Raw genomic sequence first — 12507 nt, 5'->3', positions numbered from 1 at the left:
GTATAACAGTAAACCAAATCATTATGAGGAGGTGTAACAGTAAACCAAATCATTATGAGGAGGTATAACAGTAAACCAAATCATTATGGGCAGGTGTAACAGTAAACCAAATCATTATGAGGAGGTGTAACAGTAAACCAAATCATTATGAGGAGGTATAACAGTAAACCAAATCATTATGAGGAGGTATAACAGTAAACCAAATCATTGTGAGGAGGTATAACAGTAAACCAAATCATTGTGAGGAGGTATAACAGTAAACCAAATCATTATGAGGAGGTGTAACAGTAAACCAAATCATTATGAGGAGGTATAACAGTAAACCAAATCATTGTGAGGAGGTATAACAGTAAACCAAATCATTATGAGGAGGTATAACAGTAAACCAAATCATTATGAGGAGGTATAACAGTAAACCAAATCATTGTGAGGAGGTATAACAGTAAACCAAATCATTATGAGGAGGTGTAACAGTAAACCAAATCATTATGAGAAGGTATAACAGTAAACCAAATCATTATGGGCAGGTGTAACAGTAAACCAAATCATTATGAGGAGGTGTAACAGTAAACCAAATCATTATGAGGAGGTATAACAGTAAACCAAATCATTATGAGGAGGTATAACAGTAAACCAAATCATTGTGAGGAGGTATAACAGTAAACCAAATCATTATGAGGAGGTGTAACAGTAAACCAAATCATTATGAGGAGGTATAACAGTAAACCAAATCATTATGGGCAGGTGTAACAGTAAACCAAATCATTATGGGCAGGTGTAACAGTAAACCAAATCATTATGGGCAGGTGTAACAGTAAACCAAATCATTATGGGCAGGTGTAACAGTAAACCAAATCATTATGAGGAGGTATAACAGTAAACCAAATCATTATGGGCAGGTGTAACAGTAAACCAAATCATTATGAGGAGGTATAACAGTAAACCAAATCATTATGAGGAGGTGTAACAGTAAACCAAATCATTATGAGGAGGTATAACAATAAACCAAATCATTATGGGCAGGTGTAACAGTAAACCAAATCATTATGGGCAGGTGTAACAGTAAACCAAATCATTATGAGGAGGTGTAACAGTAAACCAAATCATTATGGGCAGGTGTAACAGTAAACCAAATCATTATGGGCAGGTGTAACAGTAAACCAAATCATTATGAGGAGGTGTAACAGTAAACCAAATCAGTATGGGCAGGTGTAACAGTAAACCAAATCATTATGGGCAGGTGTAACAGTAAACCAAATCATTATGGACAGGTGTAACAGTAAACCAAATAATTATGGGCAGGTGTAACAGTAAACCAAATCATTATGGGCAGGTGTAACAGTAAACCAAATCATTATGAGGAGGTATAACAGTAAACCAAATCATTATGAGGAGGTATAACAGTGAACGAAATCATTATGAGGAGGTATAACAGTAAACCAAATCATTATGAGTAGGTATAACAGTAAACCAAATCATTATGAGGAGGTATAACAATAAACCAAATCATTATGGGCAGGTGTAACAGTAAACCAAATCATTATGAGGAAGGTATAACAGTAAATCAAATCATTATGGGCAGGTGTAACAGTAAACCAAATCATTATGAGGAGGTATAACAATAAACCAAATCATTATGGGCAGGTGTAACAGTAAACCAAATCATTATGGGCAGGTGTAACAGTAAACCAAATCATTATGAGGAGGTATAACAGTAAACCAAATCATTATGGGCAGGTGTAACAGTAAACCAAATCATTATGGGCAGGTGTAACAGTAAACCAAATCATTATGGGCAGGTGTAACAGTAAACCAAATCATTATGGGCAGGTGTAACAGTAAACCAAATCATTATGAGGAGGTATAACAGTAAACCAAATCATTATGGGCAGGTGTAACAGTAAACCAAATCATTATGAGGAGGTGTAACACTAAACCAAATCATTATGAGGAGGTGTAACAGTAAACCAAATCATTATGGGCAGGTGTAACAGTAAACCAAATCATTATGGGCAGGTGTAACAGTAAACCAAATCATTATGAGGAGGTATAACAGTAAACCAAATCATTATGGGCAGGTGTAACAGTAAACCAAATCATTATGGGCAGGTGTAACACTAAACCAAATCATTATGGGCAGGTGTAACAGTAAACCAAATCATTATGGGCAGGTGTAACAGTAAACCAAATCATTATGAGGAGGTATAACAGTAAACCAAATCATTATGGGCAGGTGTAACAGTAAACCAAATCATTATGAGGAGGTATAACAGTAAACCAAATCATTATGAGGAGGTATAACAATAAACCAAATCATTATGGGCAGGTGTAACAGTAACCAAATCATTATGAGGAGGTGTAACAGTAAACCAAATCATTATGAGGAGGTGTAACAGTAAACCAAATCATTATGAGGAGGTGTAACAATAAACCAAATCATTATGAGGAGGTGTAACAGTAAACCAAATCATTATGAGGAGGTATAACAGTAAACCAAATCATTATGAGGAGGTGTAACAGTAAACCAAATCATTATGAGGAGGTATAACAGTAAATCAAATCATTGTGAGGAGGTGTAATAGTAAACCAAATCATTATGGGCAGGTGTAACAGTAAACCAAATCATTATGAGGAGGTGTAACAGTAAACCAAATAGTTATGAGGTGTAACAGTAAATCAAATAATTGTGAGGAGGTGTAACAGTAAACCAAATCATTATGAGGAGGTGTAACAGTAAACCAAATCATTATGGGCAGGTGTAACAGTAAACCAAATCATTGTGAGGAGGTGTAGCAGTAAACCACATCATTATGGGCAGGTGTAACAGTAAACCAAATCATTATGGGCAGGTGTAACAGTAAACCAAATCATTATGAGGAGGTGTGACAGTAAACCAAATCATTATGAGGAGGTATAGCAGTAAACCACATCATTATGGGCAGGTGTAACAGTAAACCAAATCATTATGGGCAGGTGTAACAGTAAACCAAATCATTGTGAGGAGGTGTAACAGTAAACCAAATCATTATAGGCAGTTGTAACAGTAAACCAAATCATTATGGGCAGGTGTAACAGTAAACCAAATCATTATGAGGAGGTATAACAATAAACCAAATCATAATGGGCAGGTGTAACAGTAAACCAAATCATTATGAGGAGGTGTAACACTAAACCAAATCATTGTGAGGAGGTATAACAGTAAACCAAATCATTATGAGGAGGTGTAACAGTAAACCAAATCATTATGAGGAGGTATAACAGTAAACCAAATCATTATGGGCAGGTGTAACAGTAAACCAAATCATTATGAGGAGGTGTAACAGTAAACCAAATCATTATGAGGAGGTATAACAGTAAACCAAATCATTATGAGGAGGTATAACAGTAAACCAAATCATTGTGAGGAGGTATAACAGTAAACCAAATCATTATGAGGAGGTGTAACAGTAAACCAAATCATTATGGGCAGGTGTAACAGTAAACCAAATCATTATGAGGAGGTGTAACAGTAAACCAAATCATTATGGGCAGGTGTAACAGTAAACCAAATCATTATGGGCAGGTGTAACAGTAAACCAAATCATTATGAGGAGGTGTAACAGTAAACCAAATCAGTATGGGCAGGTGTAACAGTAAACCAAATCATTATGGGCAGGTGTAACAGTAAACCAAATCATTATGGACAGGTGTAACAGTAAACCAAATAATTATGGGCAGGTGTAACAGTAAACCAAATCATTATGAGCAGGTGTAACAGTAAACCAAATCATTATGAGGAGGTGTAACAGTAAACCAAATCATTATGAGGAGGTATAACAGTGAACGAAATCATTATGGGCAGGTGTAACAGCAAACCAAATCATTATGAGTAGGTATAACAGTAAACCAAATCATTATGAGGAGGTGTAACAGTAAACCAAATGATTATGACGAGGTATAACAGTAAACCAAATCATTATGAGGAGGTATAACAGTAAACCAAATCATTATGAGGAGGTATAACAGTAAATCAAATCATTGTGAGGAGGTGTAATTGTAAACCAAATCATTATGGGCAGGTGTAACAGTAAACCAAATCATTATGAGGAGGTGTAACAGTAAACCAAATAGTTATGAGGTGTAACAGTAAATCAAATAATTGTGAGGAGGTGTAACAGTAAACCAAATCATTATGAGGAGGTGTAACAGTAAACCAAATCATTATGGGCAGGTGTAACAGTAAACCAAATCATTGTGAGGAGGTGTAGCAGTAAACCACATCATTATGAGGCAGGTGTAACAGTAAACCAAATCATTATGGGCAGGTGTAACAGTAAACCAAATCATTATGAGGAGGTGTGACAGTAAACCAAATCATTATGAGGAGGTATAGCAGTAAACCACATCATTATGGGCAGGTGTAACAGTAAACCAAATCATTATGGGCAGGTGTAACAGTAAACCAAATCATTATGAGGAGGTATAACAATAAACCAAATCATTATGGGCAGGTGTAACAGTAAACCAAATCATTATGGGCAGGTGTAACAGTAAACCAAATCATTATGAGGAGGTATAACAGTAAACCAAATCATTATGGGCAGGTGTAACAGTAAACCAAATCATTATGGGCAGGTGTAACAGTAAACCAAATCATTATGGGCAGGTGTAACAGTAAACCAAATCATTATGGGCAGGTGTAACAGTAAACCAAATCATTATGAGGAGGTATAACAGTAAACCAAATCATTATGGGCAGGTGTAACAGTAAACCAAATCATTATGAGGAGGTGTAACAGTAAACCAAATCATTATGAGGAGGTGTAACAGTAAACCAAATCATTATGGGCAGGTGTAACAGTAAACCAAATCATTATGGGCAGGTGTAACAGTAAACCAAATCATTATGAGGAGGTATAACAGTAAACCAAATCATTATGGGCAGGTGTAACAGTAAACCAAATCATTATGGGCAGGTGTAACACTAAACCAAATCATTATGGGCAGGTGTAACAGTAAACCAAATCATTATGGGCAGGTGTAACAGTAAACCAAATCATTATGAGGAGGTATAACAGTAAACCAAATCATTATGGGCAGGTGTAACAGTAAACCAAATCATTATGAGGAGGTATAACAGTAAACCAAATCATTATGAGGAGGTATAACAATAAACCAAATCATTATGGGCAGGTGTAACAGTAACCAAATCATTATGAGGAGGTGTAACAGTAAACCAAATCATTATGAGGAGGTGTAACAGTAAACCAAATCATTATGAGGAGGTGTAACAATAAACCAAATCATTATGAGGAGGTGTAACAGTAAACCAAATCATTATGAGGAGGTATAACAGTAAACCAAATCATTATGAGGAGGTGTAACAGTAAACCAAATCATTATGAGGAGGTATAACAGTAAATCAAATCATTGTGAGGAGGTGTAATAGTAAACCAAATCATTATGGGCAGGTGTAACAGTAAACCAAATCATTATGAGGAGGTGTAACAGTAAACCAAATAGTTATGAGGTGTAACAGTAAATCAAATAATTGTGAGGAGGTGTAACAGTAAACCAAATCATTATGAGGAGGTGTAACAGTAAACCAAATCATTATGGGCAGGTGTAACAGTAAACCAAATCATTGTGAGGAGGTGTAGCAGTAAACCACATCATTATGGGCAGGTGTAACAGTAAACCAAATCATTATGGGCAGGTGTAACAGTAAACCAAATCATTATGAGGAGGTGTGACAGTAAACCAAATCATTATGAGGAGGTATAGCAGTAAACCACATCATTATGGGCAGGTGTAACAGTAAACCAAATCATTATGGGCAGGTGTAACAGTAAACCAAATCATTGTGAGGAGGTGTAACAGTAAACCAAATCATTATAGGCAGTTGTAACAGTAAACCAAATCATTATGGGCAGGTGTAACAGTAAACCAAATCATTATGAGGAGGTATAACAATAAACCAAATCATAATGGGCAGGTGTAACAGTAAACCAAATCATTATGAGGAGGTGTAACACTAAACCAAATCATTGTGAGGAGGTATAACAGTAAACCAAATCATTATGAGGAGGTGTAACAGTAAACCAAATCATTATGAGGAGGTATAACAGTAAACCAAATCATTATGGGCAGGTGTAACAGTAAACCAAATCATTATGAGGAGGTGTAACAGTAAACCAAATCATTATGAGGAGGTATAACAGTAAACCAAATCATTATGAGGAGGTATAACAGTAAACCAAATCATTGTGAGGAGGTATAACAGTAAACCAAATCATTATGAGGAGGTGTAACAGTAAACCAAATCATTATGAGGAGGTATAACAGTAAACCAAATCATTATGGGCAGGTGTAACAGTAAACCACATCATTATGGGCAGGTGTAACAGTAAACCAAATCATTATGAGGAGGTATAACAGTAAACCAAATCATTATGGGCAGGTGTAACAGTAAACCAAATGATTATGACGAGGTATAACAGTAAACCAAATCATTATGAGGAGGTGTAACACTAAACCAAATCATTATGGGTAGGTGTAACAGTAAACCAAATCATTATGGGCAGGTGTAACAGTAAACCAAATCATTATGGGCAGGTGTAACAGTAAACCAAATCATTATGAGGAGGTATAACAATAAACCAAATCATTATGGGCAGGTGTAACAGTAAACCAAATCATTATGAGGAGGTGTAACAGTAAACCAAATCATTGTGAGGAGGTGTAACAGTAAACCAAATCATTATAGGCAGGTGTAACAGTAAACCAAATCATTATGAGGAGGTATAACAGTAAACCAAATCATTATGGGCAGGTGTAACAGTAAACCAAATCATTGTGAGGAGGTGTAACAGTAAACCAAATCATTATAGGCAGGTGTAACAGTAAACCAAATCATTATGAGGAGGTGTAACAATAAACCAAATCATTATAGGCAGGTGTAACAGTAAACCAAATCATTGTGAGGAGGTGTAACAGTAAACCAAATCATTATAGGCAGGTGTAACAGTAAACCAAATCATTGTGAGGAGGTGTAACAGTAAACCAAATCATTATAGGCAGGTGTAACAGTAAACCAAATCATTATGAGGAGGTGTAACAGTAAACCAAATCATTATGAGGAGGTGTAACAATGAACCAAATCATTATTATGGGCAGGTGTTACAGTAAACCAAATCATTGTGAGGAGGTGTAACAGTAAACCAAATCATTATGAGGAGGTGTAACAGTAAACCAAATCATTATGGGGAGGGATAACAGTAAACCAAATCATTGTGAGGAGGTGTAACAGTAAACCAAATAGTTATGAGGTGTAACAATAAACCAAATCACTGTGAGGAGGTGTAACAGTAAACAAAATCATTATGAGGAGGTGTAACAATAAACAAAATCATTATTCGGCGGCGCAACATTAAACCAAATCTTTAAGCGCAGGTATAGTATACATAGTTGTGAAAATAAACACCATACAACGTCACCGATAGTCATTAGACAATTTTTAGTAAAGTTAGGTCAAAGGAAGATTTAGATGATAAAAAGAGGAACACAGATCGTACATGTTCATTTTTTCCAACTTTATTTGTCTGTCATTTTTGTCTATATCTGGCCAGCAGTGGATAACAGCAAACACATGCTGATTGCGTTCTCAAACCTACCAGAGCTGGGAGTAAGGGTTGGGGAAACAAATATTTAGATTACAACTATATACATAACAAACAATAAACATATCGGTATACCAACTGAAAGATCTACACTAAATGGTAACTGGTGTAGATACCAGAACATTAAAACAAAATCCAGAGCAGTATCAGTATGTTACAATCAGTCTAGCATTCGGTTAGCACCACCAGGAGTAATAGCGTTGACCGAACTATCTCGTGTGGTATTTACATTGCGACCTAGTAAACTGCAATTGACATCACTTGGCGAGAAATAAAATATAATTGCCATGGATCAGCCGAAGATCTGTTTGGGATCTGAAGTCATCGGCATAACCAGGGCTATATCAGGACGGATGTCTAACAACACTAACAATAACTATAGAAAGAAAGAGTAAACAATTATTTACTCTGGTATTGATATATAACTGTTGGGAATCGTCGAGACCACTCATGGCAATATGCGTGAGTTGAGTAGTGTGGGTATCTTTTTAGCAATCCTAAAAGGACAACTTCCGTTCGTCGGTTTGCTGTACTGGAGGCATTTGTTTTCACATAGAAAACTGAATAGCATTTATAGTGTATGTTTTGTGGGACCAATGGCGTTGCCGATTTGTTTTAATGAAATAATGCATAAAGTCAGAGCGTTTGGTTCGCAGGATAAGTATTGTCATAGAAATACGTCCTCAGTTTACTTAACTATATAGCTATCGGTTATTACCGAGTGTAGTTATCGCCCATTCATATAGCTATCGTCTATTACCGAGTGTAATATTCGCCCATTCATATATCTATCATCTATTACCGAGCGTAGGTATCGCCCATTCATATAGCAATCGTCCATGCAACGAACGTAATTATAACCTATTCATGTATCTACCGTCTATCAACCTAACGCAATTATCGCCCATTCATATAGCAATCGTCTATAACCGAGTGTAATTATCGCCCATTCATATAGCTATCGTCTATTTCCGAGTGTAGTTATCGCCCAATGTTATAGCAATCGTCCATCCAACGAACGGAAGTATCACCCATTTTTCTAGCTATCATCAATCAACCAGCGTAATTATCGCCCAGTTATAGCTTTCGTCTATTACCGAGTGTAAATAACACCCATTTGTCTAGCTATCGTCTTTCCAGCTAGCGTAATGATCGCTTATTCCTACAGCTGTTCAATTATCGCCCATTCCTCCATCATAGTGCGCACACAATGAACTACATGTATATCATTTCGTCAGAAGACAATGATATTTTCTATATTACTCTTACTTCGTATTTGCAACAAGTGAATGTGCGTTTCAATTTGTCGCGTGATTTGATCAGTTAGAGTCGATGAATGCCGGCCGGTCAGATGGAAACGATAAGTCCGAGTACCATTAACCCTTGTCTGCAGGTTAATTTAAAGTTTTGGTTAAGTAGTTACATAGACGTCATTCCGATGAATCCGGAATATGTGGTTGATCACACTATCCATATCAGGACATAAAACCTAAAAAAGATAATTTATCCATTGTTATATGTCAAGCTGTAGGGACAATAAAATGGTAAAAATTCTTGAATTGCATGCAATCAAATGCTAATCATCTAGGTTGATGGACTTGTTTTGGCAACGGTATCTTTTTGGACGTAAAAGCTTTTGTTATCTGTAATACTTACCAGGATATAACGTCATGTCATGTCCCAAATCAAGGTTACGGTAATGAGGAAACCAGACAGCGTACAAAACCTTTGGCCATAAACATCATTTATGTCGCCAGCGATCTGTTGTAATTGACTTTCGAATTATATTCCGATGCGAAAATGTGTTGCACGGGCTAATTCATGGTGTTTTATGTGATAATGTATACAGATAGCTAGCAGGACCAGAATCATGTAGTTAATTGTCCAGCCGACAAATTAGCCAAATCTAACGAAATCAAGTTGATCAATCTATGTTCTAGAGCCACTGACACGATAATTCATAATATTATGTATACGATTTACCACTGTGATCATGTCAGGGTATCGGGCCAATCATCACTACGCTATTTAAACGTTCTCTTTTTCAGGAATAAGACGTGCCATAACCTTTTAAGTTTTTTTTTCAGAGACAATGCGTAATTAACTGTATCCCAAAATAAGTGATGTCAAAACTAGATTTTATAAAATAGAGATCAATTAGAAATCAAAATCTCTCTTAAATGTTGATTATAAAATTGCAGCAGCTGGTTTTACAAAAAGAATAAAACCAGTACAATATTACAAATAGAATAAAACCAGTACAATATCACAAATAGAATAAAACCAGTACAATATCACAAAAAGAATAAAACCAGGATAATATCACGAGTAAAATAGAATAAAAACCAGTACAACATTACAAATATAATTAAACCAACACAATATCAAAAATAAAATCAAATCAGTAAAATATTACAAATAGAATAAAACAAGTACAATATCGCAAATAAAATTAAATCAGTAAAACATTACAAATAAAATAAAACCAGTACAATATTACAAATAGAATAAAACCAGTACAATATTACAAATAGAATAAAACTAGTACAATATTACAAATATAATAAAACAAGTACAATATTACAAATAGAATAAAACTAGTTCAATATTACAAATAGAATAAAACCAGTTCAATATTACAAATAGAATAAAACCAGTACATATTACAAATATAATAAAACTAGTACAACATTACAACTTGAATAAAACCAGTTCAACATTACAACTTGAATAAAACCAGTACAACATTACAAATAGAATAAAACCAGTACAATATTACAAATAGAATAAAACCAGTACAACATTACAAATAGAATAAAACCAGTACAATATTACAAATAGAATAAAACTAGTACAATATTACAAATATAATAAAACAAGTACAATATTACAAATAGAATAAAACTAGTACAATATTACAAATAGAATAAAACTAGTACAATATTACAAATATAATAAAACAAGTACAATATTACAAATAGAATAAAACTAGTACAATATTACAAATAGAATAAAACCAGTACAATATTACAAATAAAATAAAACAAGTACAATATTACAAATAAAATAAAACCAGTACAATATTACAAATAGAATAAAACAAGTACAATATTACAAATAAAATAAAACCAGTACAATATTACAAATAAAATAAAACTAGTACAATATTACAAATAGAATAAAACCAGTCCAACATTACAAATAGAATAAAACCAGTTCAATATTACAAATAAAATAAAACTAGTACAATATTACAAATAAAATAAAACCAGTACAATATTACAAATAAAATAAAACCAGTACAACATTACAAATAGAATAAAACCAGTTCAATATTACAAATAAAATAAAACCAGTACAATATTACAAATAAAATAAAACTAGTAGAATATAACAAATAAAATAAAACCAGTACAATATTACAAATAGAATAAAACCAGTACAATATTACAAATAAAATAAAACCAGTACAATATTACAAATAGAATAAAACCAGTACAACATTGCAAATAGAATAAAACCAGTACAATATTACAAATAGAATAAAACCAGTACAATATTACAAATTGAATAAAACCAGTACAATATTACAAATAGAATAAAACCAGTACAACATTGCAAATAAAATAAAACCAGTACAATATTACAAATTGAATAAAACCAGTACAATATTACAAATAGAATAAAACCAGGACAATATTACAAATAGAATAAAACCAGGACAATATTACAAATAGAATAAAACTAGTAGAATATTACAAATAAAATAAAACCAGTACAATATTACAAATAGAATAAAACCAGTACAATATTACAACTTGAATAAAACCAGTACAATATTACAAATAAAATAAAACCAGTACAACATTGCAAATAGAATAAAACCAGTACAATATTACAAATAGAATAAAACCAGTACAATATTACAAATAGAATAAAACCAGGACAATATTACAAATAGAATAAAACCAGTACAATATTACAAATAGAATAAAACCGGTACAATATCACAAATAGAATAAAACCAGTACAATATCACAAATAGAATAAAACTAGTACAATATTACAAATAGAATAAAACAAGTACAATATTACAAATAGAATAAAACCAGTACAATATCACAAATAGAATAAAACCAGTACAATATTACAACTTGAATAAAACCAGTACAATATTACAAATAAAATGACAAATAGAATAAAACCAGTACAACATTACAAATAGAATAAAACCAGTACAATATTACAAATAGAATAAAACCAGTACAACATTACAAATAGAATAAAACCAGTACAATATTACAAATAGAATAAAACTAGTACAATATTACAAATATAATAAAACAAGTACAATATTACAAATAGAATAAAACTAGTACAATATTACAAATAGAATAAAACTAGTACAATATTACAAATATAATAAAACAAGTACAATATTACAAATAGAATAAAACTAGTACAATATTACAAATAGAATAAAACCAGTACAATATTACAAATAAAATAAAACAAGTACAATATTACAAATAAAATAAAACCAGTACAATATTACAAATAGAATAAAACCAGTACAATATTACAAATAAAATAAAACCAGTACAATATTACAAATAAAATAAAACTAGTACAATATTACAAATAGAATAAAACCAGTCCAACATTACAAATAGAATAAAACCAGTACAATATTACAAATAAAATAAAACTAGTACAATATTACAAATAAAATAAAACCAGTACAATATTACAAATAAAATAAAACCAGTACAACATTACAAATAGAATAAAACCAGTTCAATATTACAAATAAAATAAAACCAGTACAATATTACAAATAAAATAAAAC

Source organism: Pecten maximus, chromosome 1, assembly GCF_902652985.1.
Source record: "Pecten maximus chromosome 1, xPecMax1.1, whole genome shotgun sequence".
Classification (NCBI taxonomy): Eukaryota; Metazoa; Mollusca; class Bivalvia; order Pectinida; family Pectinidae; genus Pecten; species Pecten maximus.
Note: the sequence above shows the minus strand (reverse complement) of the source record.